Source organism: Coturnix japonica, chromosome 3, assembly GCF_054131305.1.
Source record: "Coturnix japonica strain WE chromosome 3, WE-NBRP24, whole genome shotgun sequence".
NCBI classification, from domain to species: Eukaryota; Metazoa; Chordata; class Aves; order Galliformes; family Phasianidae; genus Coturnix; species Coturnix japonica.
The window spans coordinates 81328415-81347510 of record NC_140665.1 but is presented as its reverse complement, the minus strand read 5'-3'; the positions used below and the strand labels follow the sequence as shown (position 1 = coordinate 81347510).

Here is a 19096-nt window from a genome sequence, read left to right as displayed (position 1 = left end):
ATTACTTCCAGAATGTGGTGATGTAATACTTAAGTTCTGATATTGTACTTCAAAGAATGTCATCCTTACATGATGTCACTTACTATGCAAGAATGATCCAGAACAGAAGCAATACAATTCTCTTGACTTAGTAATTCTACAGTATCCCCTTATCTGTATCTATTTGGAGATGCTCTAATGACAAATTGTTTTTCAGCTTGCTACCAAGCCTGAGCTTTCAGGCCTATGGTTCTTTTGATATGTGTGGAACTGTTCAGATTTCCTGTGCAAACTAAATAATCAAAGTAATCCCAGAACCATGAAAATTTTCATACCAGTATTTGGTATCTTTCTATTCTTATGCAACTGCAATCACTCTCACACATATGACTTTCATTTTGTCAGATGAAGAAGAACAAATGCAAATGAACCAACAAAGAAGTTGTGTTTCTGCCTATCATAAAATACACTTACTCTTTGTGCCAAATAATGAGAGAGAATTGTATGGTAAGCAATGTCAAAGTGATCTCTCTGTCCCTTGTGAATTTGTATTCACTAGAAAGAAAATGCCTTTAAAAAGGAAAGTGAAAGAGTGAAAGAAAGAAGGAAAGATAAATAGGGAATAACTCTCTATTTACTCTTCAATTTACTCACCTTATCCCTTTCTCTCAGTGAAGTTTTCATCCTGATTGGAAAAACAGACAAAGAATACCCTTCAAAGCCATAAGCTGCTTCAGCAGATTTTCTCCCACATGAGCAGGTGAAAAAATATCTTCACTGAAGTCAGACATCAACCAGGCAAAAAAAAAAAAAAAAAAAAGCCATTTAATTGCCATTCTATTTTCAGATCAAGATTTAAATGTTGCTTACAGGACTTTCAGATATGTTTTAAAAAGCCTTGGCACTAGTCCCTGTGGATACATAACTCTTCTCTCTCCAGTGCCTTAGAAAAGCATGCATTCCTATAGTACCATTCAAATTAGGTGGAATATGTAATGGACAGTATATGGATTCTATTCTTTTCTTCTCTCAGAGTAAAGAGAATACATATACTTCACTTATAAGTATGTTGCTGGAGTTTAGGAATTATTGTAATCTTTCCTTTGTTTCATTTTTGATGATGAATTTTGAAAGTTAAAAAACTTTTGTCATAGAACCACAGAATCACAGTGTGGCCTATGTTGGTAGGGTTTTGTTGGTCATGGTTTATGTTGGTAGGGTCTCATGTTCCTGCTCAAGCAGGGATGTCTAGTGCAGGTTGTCTGGAAACACACCGGGGCAGGTTTTGGAGATCTCCAAGGAGGAGACTCCACAGTCTCTCTGAGCAACCTGTGACACTGTTCAATCATTTACACCATACAGAAGTGTTTCCTGATGTTCAGATGTCACCTTCTTTGCACCAGCCTGACCATTGCCTCCTCTCTTGTCAATGGGCACCACTGAAAAGACCCTGGCTCTATCCTCCTGGCGTCCTTCCATCAGGGGTTTATGCATAGTTGTATGATCCAACTTGGGTGAGTCCCTCAGCTTTTCCTGACATGTGATGTATTTCAGATCCTTAACCATCCTCATGGCCCTTCCCTGGGCTCTCTCCAGTATGTCTCTGTGCTTTACTAAACTCTTGGTAGACAATAAACAGCCTTTACTTACCGTATCCTCACCTTTTAACATATATCAAAGAAAATCAATTAGCAAGAAAAACAGCTGTTAGAGACATAGGTTTAATAGTAAATTACGCCTTTTTAAATGTTCCTATGAAGACTATGAGAGATAGGAAGACCCTTGTTCAGCTGCTAGAGAAACTGTGTCCTAGACCTCATATTTCATGGATGAATCCTAAATATGTTAAAACATGATAAATGTTGCTTATCTTCAAAAATTCTGTTTGTTCAAGGTACGAACAGAAGTGAAACTGTATCTTTACAAGCAGTATGACCGATGAGAAGTGTCTTGAGCCATGATCTCAAATCCTGCTGCAGTTAATTATCTGCTTTTGAATGTGTGAATCTCAGCAGAAAGAAAAAAGGCATTGTAGAACTTAGCCAGTAGATGACAAGAACTAACTTCATGTCACTTTAAGGTTCAGAAAGTTAAAATAATGTACCTTAATTTAATTCATGATAAATGGGTACAAATTTATTACAAAAAGGAAAAAAAATAAAAAATAAAACAAGTAATATTTTTCTAATCTATAGCTGTCCACAGAGCAGCAGTTGCTTATGGATTACCAGATAATTCATCGTTTCCACATCTTAAAGAAGTCTTTTTTTACTAAACATGAAGAAAAGGTTTACTGATACCTCTTTAGCTATACAGTGCTGTGAAATCTTGTGTATATAATTGTCAGTATATTGCTAAAACTTATTAACTGATAAGCTTTGGTATAAACTAAGAGAATTTTGCTTTATCAATTTAACTTCTTTCCAATTTGTTATCTAGTGAAATGAAAGATGATTATGGTTTTTAGTTAATCACTTCAAAAGTACATATTTTGAAATAATTTTAACTGTATTTATCTTACTGAAGCAATCTTAAATAAATAAATAAATAAATAAATAAATAAATAAATAAATAAAATAAAATAAAATAAAATAAAAGCCCAACTTTGTAACATTTTCTTTTGACACTTTTTTGTTTGCTTGTTTTGTTTCTATCCAGTTTCATAAGCTGCAGTTCACAAAGAGTAGGAAGAATGTAGAGACCAGAAAGCCAGCTGAAGGATTAGAACATGTAATTCCGAATTTTGATTCTTGAATATATTCTTTAAATTCATACAGTGTGTCTATGTATACATTTTCTTCTGTACACAAGGAGAACTATTTCTTGTTTATAGCTATCTTGTGTATCTTCTTTCCCTATAGATGATTTAAGTGTACAAATACATTAAGCTAAGAAATATTAACCATCCTCATGCATAATAAATCCACCAAATTTTTGTTCATGGAACTCTTCAATATCGTTATGCTTTCAGCAGTACTGGCAATGTACCCAAATATATATATATATATATATATATATATATATATCCTTTTATTAGTAGAACCTTTGGGGAACATTAATCTCCAGAATAATTGAGAAACACTGGCTAAATTGTTAGTTTTAAATGACACATTAGTAGCTGTCATTTAAATTGATAGTTTGAGCTGTAATTGAGAGTAACGGTCAGAAGGTAACTACTCCATCATTGAATTTTTAGTGCTTTATTAAATTACTGATCTGATGCAATTCTGCACCTGGCTGTGGTATATAACCACGAGCTATCAGAATCTTTTTACACTTAAGGGTGTATTGTGATTGTAATCCTCTCAATCATAAAGCTTTATATTCTGGTTTATTTTGCTTCTGTTGCTGAATTCTGGATGGCATGGTTGGATATGTCCTTCTTCTATTTATCTGTCATCATCTTTGCACATTTTGCTGTCTGACCTTCAAATGCTTAGATCTTGCAATGAATCGATAATCATTTCTTACACAGAGGCAAATACAAAATATATGGAAGACTGAGAAAGCATTACTACAGAATATCTTCCAGAATGTGGCATAAACTTTCCTGCCTTGCTGGTACTTCCTCTGCAAAGGAACACAAATCCTATATTGATATGTTCTGTGACTTAACTGTAAAACATCACAGGAGCTTGCGTTTACTACTAAGTGTATGCTCACCATTTTCACCTGAATGTTATTTTCATAATAGACACAGGAAATCTGTGTTGCACAGTTTAATGGAACATGACAATAGCATTTAAGCTTGTGCAGGAATAATTATCTTCACACAGTGTAATACTCTAGTTCTTCCTTTGAATTGCAGTTAAACTGATAGCCATTCTGTTCACTTGCAACAATATAGATCTTCTTTGGTCAAACCATCTATGTAGTTGATGTGATCTGGCAGTATTCTACTTCACTTTTCATGTTAGTACTGCATAAACTTATGTTTTAAGAAAACTAACCCATGCTGTATCAATTTAGTACTGTAGGAGCTGATATTTACCTGACAGATTTGTGGGGGAGGAGGTGTTGTTAATAGATTTTCCCTCAAATTAGTCTGCTTATGTTTAAGCTCTAATAGAACCGATTGAAGACCTATTGCTGCCCAGTAATTCCAGAAGTCATCTGAAATAGTATTGGGAGGACAGGGAATAACGTGATAAAAGTGTGTGATAAAATTACAAAATTACAAAACCATGACAGTGTGGAATACAAAACTGGAGGAATTATAACTGGTATGGAGGAGGAAGTGTTGATGCAGAGTGATAGAAATTGTTCCTAGATACGTTGCTACTAAACAGTTCATGGAACATAGAGTCTGTGACTAAATAGTTCTGCGTATGATCTTAGTGTAAAACTTTTTTGAAAATACAAGGACAGTATAAATTATTTTAAATAATAAGAGTAATTAAGTCTGAAAATAAAATGTAACTCTACTGCTATGCGCAATATCATTGCTGTTAACAATAAAGCCATACATGTCAGATTGCTTCCATGCTTTAAAAAAAAAAAAGAAATAAAATAAAGCTACAATTCAGAAGCCTTAATTTAAAAAAGATAGGGAGGAAGACACAGCAATACTTTAGAAATGGCTAAAAGCTTTCAAGTCTTGATACTTTACAAATTCACTTTGTCTATGTCTGAGAAGAAATGCAGAATATAATTAGATTATAGTGTATTATCTTTACATAGCAGAAAAAGCCAGGTTCTGAAATCACACCATCCTCTGAAGGGGGGAGGGGGCAGGGGAAAGCATAATAACCAAATTCTAGTAGGAGAAGACAGAAAAACAAATAAATAAATGGATAATTGAAATCAAGGAACATGTTTAGAATAATGAAGATGTAAGGTTTTTAATACAAAATACCGGGTTAAATAGAGAATTTTCTTTATCTTCTTGTCTTGAAATGATTTTCCCTTCCAGAGGGAAAAAAAAAAAAAAAAAGAAAAAGAAAAAAAAGTTTGAATTCATTGTACAAGAGTGAAGTACAGTGAACTATAAATCTTTGTGTCTATATATGATTGACCTGAATCCATGGGGGCTATGCAAATAAACTTGTGATCTTACAGATGACTTTATTGGTGTTTAATAACATGGTGAGATGAATATTTCTCCACCAAAGGAAAGGTGACAATGGAGAGAGCTGTCTTGCTGCTGAAGTAACCAAGAGTTCCAGATCATAACATACCTAAGAATATGTAACATAATCACATTATCTCTTTACAGTGCCAGGATACTGTTAAGCATGTATGAAGAGGTGTTTACAACAATAAGTGGAAGGAGGGCTCTGCTGTATGTAGTAAATTTTGGCTGATCCAAGGATTTATCATTTGTGGTTGTTAAATGTCAGTCAAGTCTGATCCATTTAAAGGTCATCAGCAATGAACAGTCCTCAGATTACCATACTCCTCCCTGTCTAAACACTCTACAAATGACTGCAGCACTGCTGGAAGCTTCCCACTGAAAACATTGCTCTCTATGCCCTGTCCTTTGTTTGACGTATATATATTTACAAAGGGATTTGGATGAATAAGGAGCTGATAAATCTCAGAGATTGAGGTACCATCTTCTGCTGCTGCCTTTGTCACAGGACTTTGACTTACTTTAGTTGGATGTAATTATGCAATAAAAAAATGCCATATGTCTGACTGGAGTTTAGGAATAGAGCAGGAGAAAAAGATCTAACTCTGAAAAACATTTTGTCCAGTTTCCAACTGATGCATATGCCACAGAAGCTCCTTTGTGTATGCCATGAAACTACTGATGCCTGTTGTATTGCTGAATTAAAGTAACTATTTTAGCCAAACATCCTAACTGGCTTTCTGCCTAAACTTATTTTTAAGTCAGGAAAATGATACTTTCACCTAAATCCCAAAGTGCAAGTAATAATGGTATGCATAGAGAACATCAAGACGTCTTAAAATGTTCTCTCAGCTGTTATGAGAAACACAGTTAGAGGCAATGGCTAAAAATGTTTTGCCCCAAGACTGGTGCCAAAAATAATTAATTAAATAAATAAAAGTGGATTTTCTATCACCTACAAAAGGAATTTGAAAATTCTTCTAGCCATTCTTAAGTTTTTGTATATTAATCACAAAATAAGAAATAGAAATAATTCCTGGAACAAACATAGGGATAAAGAATCCCCATCTCCAGTCTGGTTGCCTCAGTAATAGGGATGGAGGTAATACTCTTCTGACCGAACCTTTCTCAGACCTTTAAGTCATGGATATACTGTGCTGCTGATCTGTGGTGCAATTTGAACAGGAGAGATAGAAATTAACAACAGTTGAGTAGTTAGGGCTTATCCTAGGGAGACTATCTTTAAAATGAAGAGTACATACGTGTCTCTTTAAGTGAACACCCTTCTATTTCTGAAGTTGTGTAAGACTACACAATAGCTATCTTTTTTAAGAAAGGATATGAAACTCTGTATTGCTTTCTCAGTTTCTGTGAAGGAGGCTCTTCAAGTCCAATAGTAAGTGGCAAAAATGTAAGTAAAGGAGAGCAAGAAAGAGGGGAGAAATTCTGTGTTGTTTTTTTTTTTTTCCTGTGTAAGCAGAAAATAAGATTATTTTTTTTCTTTTTTTCCCCATACTTCTTAATTGTTCTTACTTATTTTTTTTCCATTGATGCACGTGTTTTTTAAAAAACACTAGTTTTTCAGTGAAAATTAATTTATAGTTGTGCATTACTGAGAACTGACCTGATATGAGAATCTAAGTGTGGTGTGATAGTCTAAACTAGTCCATATTGAGAGGCAGCTAAACTAATTGACCAGCTCCCATTCTACTCTGGTTTTTGCTCATCCTGGTATTTTTCATGATGTATCTCTATAGCTCTATTAATATTGTTTTTAACATATTTATTAGAATCTTATAGTTGAAGAATCACAGACCTCAGCTGTGCTTATGAGACATGCCCTTTGCAAAGCACGTTTTGCAGGAAAACAGTTTCAACAGAGCAAAATGTTTAATATGACAAGACCAGAAATTATGAAAGTTTCATGGTTCTATAGTGTGAAATGGAAAGAGTGTGCAAGAATCACACACTACATTGCACATTACTTAATGGGGGAATTAGTATAATCAGTGTCCAACTACATTGCTAACTTGTTGCCTAAATTTAATGTTTTACACAGCTACCTGCATACTTTGAAGGAAAACAAAATTTTGACTGCAGAAAACAGTTAAATATGCATTTCACAGAAAAGAGCAGGTGTGCAGCCATGCTGCAGAAGGCCTCAAAGGCCTCAAGCCATCACTGACCTTTGGTACAAAGTGAATTATCTTTGCTGGAGCTGGAGTTTCCAGAACATTTACAACTCATCTCACTTCTATCCCATTTTTATCCCACAAGAATAATCCAAATAGATCCTGAAATATTCAAGCAAACCTATAAAGAAATCCCAACATTTCCCAGAAGCTCTACTTACTGCATTGACATATTACAATTATTTTTTTATTCATGAACTTTGCTCCTCTCGTGTTAGTATTGTGTTGTTTTTTTCTTCACTGATAATTATACTACATGTAATTAGATCAATAAGAATTTTAACTAGTGATTTAGTGTATTACCAAAGTAATGCTATCTTGAGTTACTGACATAATACTAAATTTAAGAATACATTACAAGTGACTTTTCTCATCATACATATATACATATGTGAAGAGTATTGGTATTGCTTTTACTACTTCAGCTTATTTTTTAAAAAGCTTTATAGTGTATTCTTCAATTGAAGAGGGTAGTGATTTTAGGAAGCATGAAAAGTGGGACTGCAGATAATTCTTATCATTATATAATGTCACACAGATTAAATTCAGAGCCACCGATTGTACAAAAATGCCATGTGAAATCTGAAAGGTGCCATATCAATAAGAAGAAATATGTGCAGAAAAGGTAGATATGCAAAATGTGGAGTTATTGTATGAGGTGAGTATCGCAGGCAGAGGAGGAGAAGCATGCAAAGATAGATGTAACTGACATTACGTGCCTTGAACCCAGAATTAATCACCATAAAAAGCAAAACAAGAAGCAGAGCACAAGCATTTCCAGCACTGTAATACTAACAGTAAACCACTGAAAGAACTTTGTGACACAGCAAAGTATAAAAGCCTGAGTATATGAATGATGACTTTTGTCTCTGTTGGACTATAGAGAACTGTGAACATCAAAGTATGTTCAAGTATTAAAGCCAACAAAATAGGAAAGGTGTGATGGAAGCTAGATGAAAACAGAAGAAATCCAACAAATCCAGGTGTTGGAAGCATCAGAAAGTCTGATGAAGTTGAAGGAGAGTTATAACACAAAGTGTGTGTGTCTGGGGGGGGGGTGGGAAGGGGGGAGAAGAGGGATTGCAGAGCAATATTTGGTCAAGAATCACAGATCTATTTCAGGTACAATCTAGGAAGAAAAACCTCCCAGCTTTTGGCAAAATGCTGGCTATCATACAGTAAATTTCCATATCAAGTATACTGGTAGAACTAATGGCAGCACAGTGATAGGTTTTAAGGGACATTGCAAAACTGTAATTTCATCAGAATGTGAATGATGAGTACATAGTGATGTGGAAACTCAAAAACAAGACTGTAGCAGCTGCTGATAGTATTATGACACTTTTATAGCAATTACATTACCACCACAGCACCTCCTCCCTGCCCTCCTGAGGCTCAATTGTACTACTTCAGTCCTAATTCATGAACTACACAGGGCAAATTGGGGGGTACATTTTTTTTTTGTTTTTGTTTGTTTGTTTGTTTAAAAAAAAAAAAAAGTCAATTAGATGATAAAAGAAAAAGGGGAAATTGATATGGGGAGGGGAAAATAATGCATCAGATGCCCTTCAGAAATAAGATCTGGAAAGAAGGACTGGTTAAACAACCTTATCCTGGTGGTATATGGCAGGAGATGCTAGCTTAGCACTTGCATGTAGATCTTCTTTGCTTGACAGAGCAATGGACACTGTCAAACAGCATATAAAGATAGCTTTAGCTGAGCAAAACAACAAACTTTGAATCCAGATTACAAAGTACTTATAAACAAAGGAGAAAAAAAGTGGATGCCTGCTGGGGGGTGGGGTGGATGAAAGCATGACAGGCAAACTGAGAAGAATGTGAACCCTAAGTACCTTAGTCAATGGGAAAGAGCTCACTTGCCGTCAGGTAATTAGGAATAAAACCTGCTGAATCTTTCCAGTGTGGTGTGCCTGCCCTGTTGGTTATCTGCTCTTGCAATAGCGTAGAGTAAAATGTGATTGATAACAAATTCCACTTGAGTCTGGACTATTGGGCACCAGCATTTCTCACATGCTTTGGTGCAGCTTACAGAGTGTGACTGGGTTGTTATTCCTAACATGGATCTTTGGGTTCAATCTATAACACAGTATTTTCAGTACTGACTTTTCTACTTCTGAGTTTTTGAAGTCAAATAAGATACATCTGCTGAAGCTGGAGTGAATGTGTTTATTTTCTAGAAAAAAATGTTGTACCTACAAAGTGTGTTACTATTTTATAAGCCACATATATAAATATATATGTATTTAGGTATTGCAGTGCTTGTTAGAATAACTTAATATCTACACAACCATACTCTCATAGCAGACATCTTGAATGGGAGGAGATTTTCATGATGTAGTTTAGACATAAAGCTCTAGAACAGTTTTCATTCAGTACTGCTGGCAAATGGACTTTTAATTAGATGAATTCTGTAACACCTGTGGCCTGGACAAGCTATGCCACCTTTTATAGGGTTGCTGTACAATCCAAAATGATGAGGATTTGGCATGGAAAAACTAGTACTGACTCCAGGAACTCTCTGATTTATTTAGATTTATATGAAAGCTAAAAATTGAGCTCATCAGAAGCTTTAAGTGCCCTTGACAAAATAAATCCTAAGGGCAGCAATCTGAAATAGCCTGCAATAAATTGCCCTCTTTTCAATCAGCTTCATGCATGATTAGTACAGTTACAGATCTGCTTTTTCCATTGCAAATATCATGAAAGATTTTTATTTTTTTTAAAGTAATGCTAGCTGGCAGTGTGATACTGTAGGAATATATAATTTGCAGCTCCGTACTTCTGCAGTACCATTTCAATCATTCTCTGTGTCAAATACCCTTCATGCTTTCTTTATGTAAGGCTGTTCCCAATGAAATTAAAGCAGGGAATGCATGGGTTCAGATCTGACATCGCAAGTGGAATTTGCATTAAATCACTGTTCCATTTTATTTGTGATTTTCCTGGCTATTGTGTGGAGCAGGTATTTGCCTTTAAGATTCTTTCCCTCCTCATGCAGGTGTGGAGTATCTATGATAAATATACATGGCAACAATTTATGACTTTGTCCTTGAAAGTGGCAAAATAGCATTTGTGTGCATGCCAATGATAGATTCAGTCAAACTCTGCATGGAGAGGTAGTGGAGCTGCCTGCTTTGGGGTGGCTAGGAGCATGTACCCCTCTCTAGCCAGCATCAACAGGAGAGTTCTCTCTGCTCCTTGTCACTCTCTCTGATGTCACCTCAATGTCTTATAATTTGCTGTGAGTATTAAGAAAATGAACATTGTGTCAAACATTTTTATTGCCTTTCGGGCATGTGTTACTACCACATACTGTTGAGAATCAGAAACAATGGTTTTTGTTGTCCTACTGTTAGCGGCTTTTAATTAATCTGTCAAAATATTGTCTTTTGCACAGATGATGTTTCTTTATCCAGAAGCACAGTCTGAATATGCCTTTGCTCATGAACACAAACAAATCAATCGGTCTCTCACAAGAAGTACAGAGAAGTCTGAAAAAAAAAAAAATAGAGAGAGAGAGAGAAGTGAAATATCCTAATAAACCATTAACTGATATGGGTTTGACTGCAGAAAACAGTTAAATATGCATTTCACAGAAAAGAGCAGGTGTGCAGCCACCTATTTTCCCCTGGTACTGGAGCGATCAGCAGAAAAATTGAGACTTTAATTTTGTTCTGACCCAGATAGAGAATGTCACTGATGGAAAAGCAAACATACTTTTGTTTATATTTTTTACCATGGGTAGAATTGACTTGATTAGCAAGAAGGTACCGTAAGAAATTATAGGATTGTATTGTCATGGCACATAGCTAGTAGGTTCTAGCTCCTGCTTTACCCTGAAATCTTAGTTTACTTCCTTAGATAAAAAATAAAATTAGTCTCTGGACTATGCCTACAATACCTACTACTGTAAGTAGTCCCATTCTAGCTTTAAATTACTACAAATGCAAGTTTCACTGCAATCCTGTGGCAAATTACACCTTCCAGATGTGTGCAGGACTAGCATAGATATTTAGTTCTTGAGCAATCTCACTTGAAGCTAAGTATCCCTGCACAACACCGCCTACCTGAAGCACTGACTCCTTAGCAACAACCTTATGAGGACAGTGATCTCCTTGCTTACAGAGGAGAGGTCAACTCTGCCCCAGTCCAGTTTTGTCAGACAAACTACTAGGATAAGCAGTACTCCAGCTTGAAAACTTAAGTAACTAAATTGTACCAGCATACAGTACCCACTCCTTAGCATCAAATGAAATAAGGAAAATGAGAATATTTTTCTGATTACAAATGCAATGGTAGCACCAATCCACATTTTTTTTCACGATATTAAGACATGTTTTGCTTTGTCAATGAATGCTTATGAAGAAAACCATGTGACATATAGTGAGGAATTAAAAAAAAAAAAACAAAAAAAACCTTAAATTTTAAAGAGCTGAGTTTATGAGATGCTATCTTTGTGATAGCATGGAAATGGTCATTAGTCATATTTTAATTAAATTTTGCTGTGATTTAAATCTGTCCATTAAGTCATACAAACAGATGAGTTAACTGAGTGTTCAATATCACTATGTGATTAATATGTCCAAATACAATATAAAAAAGTCAGATAATGCAGTCATAATTTGAAAAGCCAAAATTATTCATTTTTTAAAACAAAAAAGTGTTAAACCAGTTTTCTACTCAATCTATCATTTTAAATTATTACTACTGTAGCCGTAAGGTAAACATTCCTTGTATTTGCCATGGAAGTGATATATTAAAAAGCTCATATTGTAAGGTGTTGTACTATGGCTGACTGCTGAAGATTTTTGAAGTACTCTGCAGTTATGAAAAGTAGCTATATCCAACATGGATTCTGACTCACATCATCCGATAGGCAGTAGAAATTGATATGGGGCACTAGATTTTACTGGGCATACAGTATGATGCAGTGCCTGAGAAAGAATATGTGTGTGATATATAGAGAAATAAGAAATGGAAGTATGGAACTATTTTTGATTCACTGTGATATTAGTGAGATCTGTACTGTGTTCAGTTTTATGAACTGGTTTAAAAGCAACATACTGGGGAGGGCTTGAAAGAGTGCTGCAGGAATTGCAGCAGTTTTGGAAGAAAAAAAAACTGTTTACAGAGAGATACTTAAACCAACTGAATCAATTTAGCTTAAGATGAAGTTTAAGAAGTGACCTGATCACAGTTGAGAGACGTTTTCACAGAGCAGATACTTCCAACACTGGGGAGAGGTTTAATCTACCAGAGATATCAGAGATCTAAAGCCTCAATTTGGAGAATGTCAATTCAGACTAGAAGTAAAACATGATATTTCTTTTCTTTTACAGGGATTCTCTGCTAAGCAACATAATAAGTGATGTAGATGCTTGAGGAGGGTTTAAATAAAAATTAGATGTCTTTCTGAAAGATGAGACCTAGATGAGTCAGAAATATTGGGCTTGCATAACTCAGGTGAAAGGTACATTAACATTTAGGTATTTTGAAAATAGTATGTAACAAGTTGGGACTGAAATTTACGCATACTACATATTAGCATGGCTTTCTTGGCTACAAATCAAGGTTACTCTACGTACCAGACTCTTTGGATTTCTTCTGGGGTTGGATTCATACCTCCTTGCTGCTACAGTCTCTGATTCCACTGTCAAATGAGAAAGAGAGGAAAAATATTGATCATCATCAGAGAGGAATTTTTTAAGACTCAGAATATACCCCATAAAACTCTCATACGACATGTGGAGGGTTGTAGTGCTCACCTCTTGGGTCTGTCTTGATTAAATACTCTCAGAATAAATATCCTCATTCTCCTATTATGGTGATGTCACTGACCTAAAAATGAACAAGACTGTCGTGATGATCATCCAGATGCCTCTTGAACACTGCCAGGGATGGCAACTCCACCACCTCCCTGGGCAGCCTTTCCAGTGCCTGACTACTCTCTGAGAGAAAAAGTTTTTCCTTATGTGTAATCTGAATCTCCTCCGGTACAACTTATGGCCATTTCTCCCTGGGCAACAAACAGGACCCAAGGAAGAGGCCAAGTCCCTCCTCATCACAACCTCCCTTCAGGCTGTTGTAGAGTGAAATCAGGTCTCCCATGAGCCTCCTCTTCTTCAGACTAAATCTCAACTCCCTCAGCTGCTCCTCATAAGACTTACGCTCCAGACCCCTCACCAGTTTCATTGCCCTTCTCTGGACACAGAGCAGCACATCCCATAAATCTTCCTAATGGGATTCTTCAGCTTTGATTTCCTGTGAACTACAAACCATTAGAGACAGCACATATTTAGTCTGTATCTAAACTTTGGAACCTAGGAATATTTTCAGGTGCAGACTACCTCCATTTCAGAATAAAACCGAAGCATGCATGATCAGTCTCCAGGTCCCCTATTCTGTTGCTGGGTTTACAATGTAAAGTGGTTCCATGCATGAGGACTAGCAGCAAGCTGCAGGGTACTAGTTGGCCCCCTGTCAGCATAGCCAGGGAACCAAGACCAATTTAGGCCACCCTACAGCATGTACTTGTGAATGAACCCAACTATATTTGTCTGGTCTCTAGAAGAGCCTACGTATTTGTACTGAGTATGACTCAAGAAAAGTGATTGCTTTGTATTCATACCTCATGATGCTTTGCAGAAATCCAGGATTGAAAATCAGTTTGAGACTGCTACAAGAAAATGCCCTTTTATCACTACTGTGTTTGCTGGGCTAGCTGGTCTGTGCACTTTGCTGAAAATATACCCCACACATGCACATATTGAAAGAGATGTTACTGAAACTATGCGAAAGCACAGTGATAATTTTACACATGCATTTTCTTGGAAGATCTAAGGATTTAGCTTTAGTGTTTAGAATGTAGAGATAGAAAACACTTTTGCGAAGGGGTTCCTTTCTTTTGATAATTGTGGTTTTGTTGTTGCTGCTGTTGTTTGTTTGTTAAGAATTTTACTTTCTGTGTAAACACTAAATTCCATCTTCCAGGGGATGTTAAGATCTAAATTCAAATGTCTTAGGAATTCATGAATATAAATGAATCTAGGTTATTAACTACAATTACATGTAATCACTGAGTAAGTAACTCTTTGTTGTGACCCTAATAAAAGATGAGCCTTTGCTTAATAGAATGTTGTATCTTTCCCTTCTGGAAGTATGTGAAATATTAAAGCAACTTAGTAGACTTTGTAGGGTATTTCTAAATTTAGGAATGTTGACAAGACATCACTGTCACACGTTTTTAGATAGTCACCATTTATTTTTGCAAGGGACTGAGACAGAAAAAAGATTGAGGACAATTATGCCCTATTTCTTGACTAAAGAGTGCAGCAAGTGTAGGGGATTTCTTGAAAAATGTCATCCACCATGGTGATAGTCTACAGATTTCTGCTACTTCTGTTTTTATTATTTCCTAGGGCTATAGTACATTTTTTTTTTAATTTAATTTAATTTTATTTTTTTTAGTTAGCTTGGTAGCACTGATGGGTATCTTTCTTCTGAGCTGCACAAATCTATAAATGTCTTGAAACTACTCTGATATTGTAGATTAATATTCATTATTTATGTATTATGCTGTTAGGAGAAATTCTGAGAAATTCTCTTGATATTATCAATGTTGTTCAGACAAACAGAGGCAAATATCATATCATAGATACTTGCACTCAAAGCGTAGAGGCACTGTTCAAAAAACACAGGAAACAATACAGGTTGTGTAATGATGTGCATTCTTTAGCATCCAGGGTAAAGACGTATCTATAGAGTTCATTCCTGTAAGTACAGACATGAGAAAAGCAAAAAAAAAAATCTTGTTTTTTATGTTTCTTTACTTTGCCTCCCTTAGCCTATAGCGTCAATAGATTATTTTTATGAGGAGGAATGTAGATTTTACCATGAATTATGGATAAATCAGAAAGGTAGAAATTAGGATGAGAAGTGTATTTCTGTAAATTATAAACACAGGAGAAATGTTTCAGGCCTTCTAACATGCTTGATCATAGCTGAGGAGCAACTGTTTCTCAGAGCGAGACATTTAAGATCTTTCAACAAAAAGACGAAGAGAGCTGCTTTCAGCTTACAGACTGACATAACTACTGGTTTCTTAATAGCACTCCAATAAGGGGAGAAAAAAGAACATCAGATGAAAATCTCTTCTGTGTGTATCATTTTTTTTTCTTTTAAAGAATTTGTGTCAGTATGGAAATACTAGCTTAGTGGATATAGGCATTATAGATTCAAACTGTTGTTATTGAAAGCTTTAGGAAAAGCTTTTTTAACGTGGTGCTTCATGTCTAAAAGTACCAGAGAGAATGAGGTTACTGGTACAAGAGTAGTCCTAACTTTTACACAGACTACGGTAAGATATTCAATGCCTTCAGCAACACAGACAAGGTTACCTGGCCTTCTCCAAAGGCTGTTCTGTTTGTCTCACAGCAAATCTGTATTGTATGAAAGCTGTTGATTCTAGGGAACCTGTGTACTGTGAAGCTCATGTTGTGCTCTACAGAAGCATCCCCTGTAGCTTTCACATCCTTTACACTGATTGTCAAATGTGTTTTATAGAAGGATTCAGAACGTAAAAATATCTCTAAATACTTGGATTTATAGGAAGAATTTTTCTTCTTTCTTCAAGAGGAAAGCAAAATCATTGAATCATTTAGATGGAAAGGACTCTTCATCAAATCAAGCTATCAACATAGCACCACTAAGTCAACCATTAAGCCATGTCCCTAAACGACACATCTTTGACATATCTCCATGTATGGGAACTCCACCAACAGCTTGGGCAGCTGGCTCCAATACAGAACCATTCTTTCAGTGAATAAATACTTCCTGATATCTAATAAAAACCTCCCTGGGCATGACTTGAAATTGTTTCCTTAGATCCTAAAATAGAGTGCTATTCTGGTCTATTAGACTAGCGCAAAGGTAAATACAGCTTTCCAGTCCTTTAAAGGATTGCAAGACCAGGTAAATTAGTAAAGAAAACATGAGAAGACCTGAAAAATCAGAATAAAACAAGTACCTACAGTAATTCTTGACTTAATCTTATGTTTCATACACACTCGGTAACTTTCACTTCTTTCCCTCCAGAGAGGAATCATGCAGCTCACTGGTTTCTGTCTGTCAGTTTCTGACATGTGAATTTCCAAATTTAGGAGAACAGTGAATGTCCAAAACCATGGACATTCATGGGGGTAATGCATGTGCTTTTTCCAGTGGAGGGCTTCCCTGTCTTGAGCCGTTAGAAACACAGCTGTCTAAAGCAATGTTTTTCAAGAAGTACTTTATGAATCCTAAAAATATAGCATAGTATTAAATTGAATATCACAATGGATCTAAACACTGGCCTACACTTGTTCTTCCTCTTAAACTGTAAGCAGAGACGTAGGTATGGTGTGAGAATTAGCAACCATTCCATTTTGCCAGACAGATGGGATATAGACACTCTAAATGAGAGTAAGGTGGGAGTAATGTTCTTCTGGATGTCAGATGGCTTTAAACCAACAGACAGGACTGGAACGTGTATTGAACAGTTTTTTGTACAATGGATTAAGGATTACTCCTCTATGTGCACGAAGGTAACTAATAAAAATAAATTTATTGTAAGACATATAAAATTTTGTGTACTGTATGGAGTTATATAGAATATTTGGAAAGCCATGTGTCTTGTGCTACTCAGTTTGTTTTGAGGAAGGTGAATCTTTGGAATCCCACTGAATAGGACACTCCTGCTCTCCAGTGATTGACAGAGCTAAGGAATCAGACTATGACTCTGAGAAACAATAAGACAAGACAATTTACAGAGCTTTCTAACAACAACTAGTCAACTACTTTGGAACAGAATTAGGCAATTTTCTAACAACAATTAGTAAGCATCAGGGGTAAGGGTACCTGGGTATGTGCTATTTCCATATCAATTACTTTAAGACACATTTAGGTAAAGGGCACTGAAGAAAAGCAAGTAAAAGAAGATAATTGAGAGGAAAGGGAAGAAGAAAAGAGATATAGAAAGAGAGATTCAGAAGTAGATATATTTCACCAGTTCTGAATCCAGCTGTGTCTTGAGTACAGGGTTTTAACCCATGGGTAAACAAGGGTGAGTGCATGTGTTCACTGTTATATAGTCTAGCTGGTCCAAGACGACTCTTGGGGTGATGCTCCACCTGTGTATAGAAGATTAGGGAAGACTAGGATCTTTGGTAGTCATTCACTCCCTCCCCCTTTTTCTGATGTTCATCAGCCCTGAGAAGCCATGAGTGCAAGTGGGGATGAACAGTCCATCACTCTTAACTCCACAGAGTGAAGCTGCATAGATCTCAGACTTTCCAACTTAAGTCATTAAGGCTCCATTCACTCATTCTCAGACAGTCATTAAGGCTAGTCGTTTGAGTCAACAAGTTCCTCCTAAGGCTCAGACACCATTAGATTGTTAGTGACTTGCAAAAATGCAATGTAGCATTCACTTTTAAGAAGGGTAGACAGGATGACCCATGGACTGCTGACCTGTTAGCCTCACCAGTTCCAGGGAAAATCATGGAGCAGATCTTCCTGAAAGCTATGCTAAGGCACATAGAATCAGGGAGGTGATATGAGGAATCGAGCATGGCTTTAAAAAGAGCAAGCCCTGACTGACTGACCAACTTAATGTCTTTCTGCGGTGGCATAATTGCATCAGTAAATAAATAAAGAGATACTGATATAATGTATTTGAAGTTCAGTAAGGCCTTTTACACAGTTACTCACAACATGCTTCTCTTCAGATTTGAATGTTATGGAATTGATGGGGGAAATGTTCGATGGATGAAGAACTGGTCAAAAGATTGTACCTAGAGAGTGCTAGTCAAGGGGAGTTGTGCTAGATGGCCTTTAGGAGTCCCTTCCAACTCAAATGATTCTGTGATTCTATAGAAAGCTTTTTGGGTGATCAAAAAATAGCAAAAGATGTCAAACAGTGATGCATGTGGAGTCAGAAAACTTACCCACATTTTCAGTTCTGTTTTTGGTGTATTTTCTCACTATGTGCAAGTCTTGTCTCACAATATTGATATTGTATAGCTCAGATAAGTAGCATATGCAGTCTGTCAGAGAAGAAATTTGTGGACATACAGGCAGTGCTTTAAAAATATATACACAAATATATATAACATATATTAATAAATCATATTTAAGAGAGAGCATATTACCTTGGCAGTCTCTATTCTTTTGAATTTTTAATGTTTCTGTGTTGTTGAAACAAAGATAATGCTAGTCGCTCTCACTTTTTTTTTTCCATTCTGTTTTTGTTTTGTTTTACATTCTTTCCCGTTATGTAGAATAATGATAAAATTTAAGCTCTATTATGGTGGTTCACCAGGCATAGAAGTTGATACAAGAAAGGTGACAGAATAAAAAGAGCTGTCGCTGAAGATTCAGACCTTGGAGGCATTAATTAAAGAGGAGATGTGAAAAACACTGATAACTACAGAGAAGTCTCCCATGGTTGATCAGTTGCAGAGCAGAGAATTGCACAATTCCTCAACTCTACAAAATATGAGATAGGTAGACATAGCATTTGAAAGAAGGAGAATGAACATGAACATTCTCTGAAAGGCTTTTAATCATGCTTGGCACAATTAAAAGCTTCACTGAGATCAGAAAAAGAGATCAGTGAAGTTTGATCTGAAGTAAGGAGCAGGCTGCTGAGCATAAATCACAGAAGTTTTTCATAGGCCGTTAATGTGCACAAAGTAAAATGTTTCTGATCCTGCTGATGCATGTAGCAAACGCTATTGTCTCCTTACTGTTAGATTGTGATCTTCAATATTTTGGTGGTGCTAATTATGGTGTTTAT

The 19096-nt window shown here is 36.1% G+C and overlaps 1 long non-coding RNA gene across 1 annotated transcript in view; it reads right to left on the bottom strand.

The window, feature by feature from the left end:
- Positions 1–639: 639 nt before the first annotated feature.
- LOC116653247 (uncharacterized) overlaps positions 640–19096 on the bottom strand; it is a 49221-nt gene continuing 30764 nt past the window's right edge. Inside the window, exons 2-3 of the long non-coding RNA XR_014945003.1 lie at positions 12849–12913; positions 640–756 (exon numbers count right to left, since the gene is read on the bottom strand). This is a non-coding gene — a long non-coding RNA (uncharacterized LOC116653247). The remainder of the gene's footprint in view (positions 757–12848; positions 12914–19096) is intronic.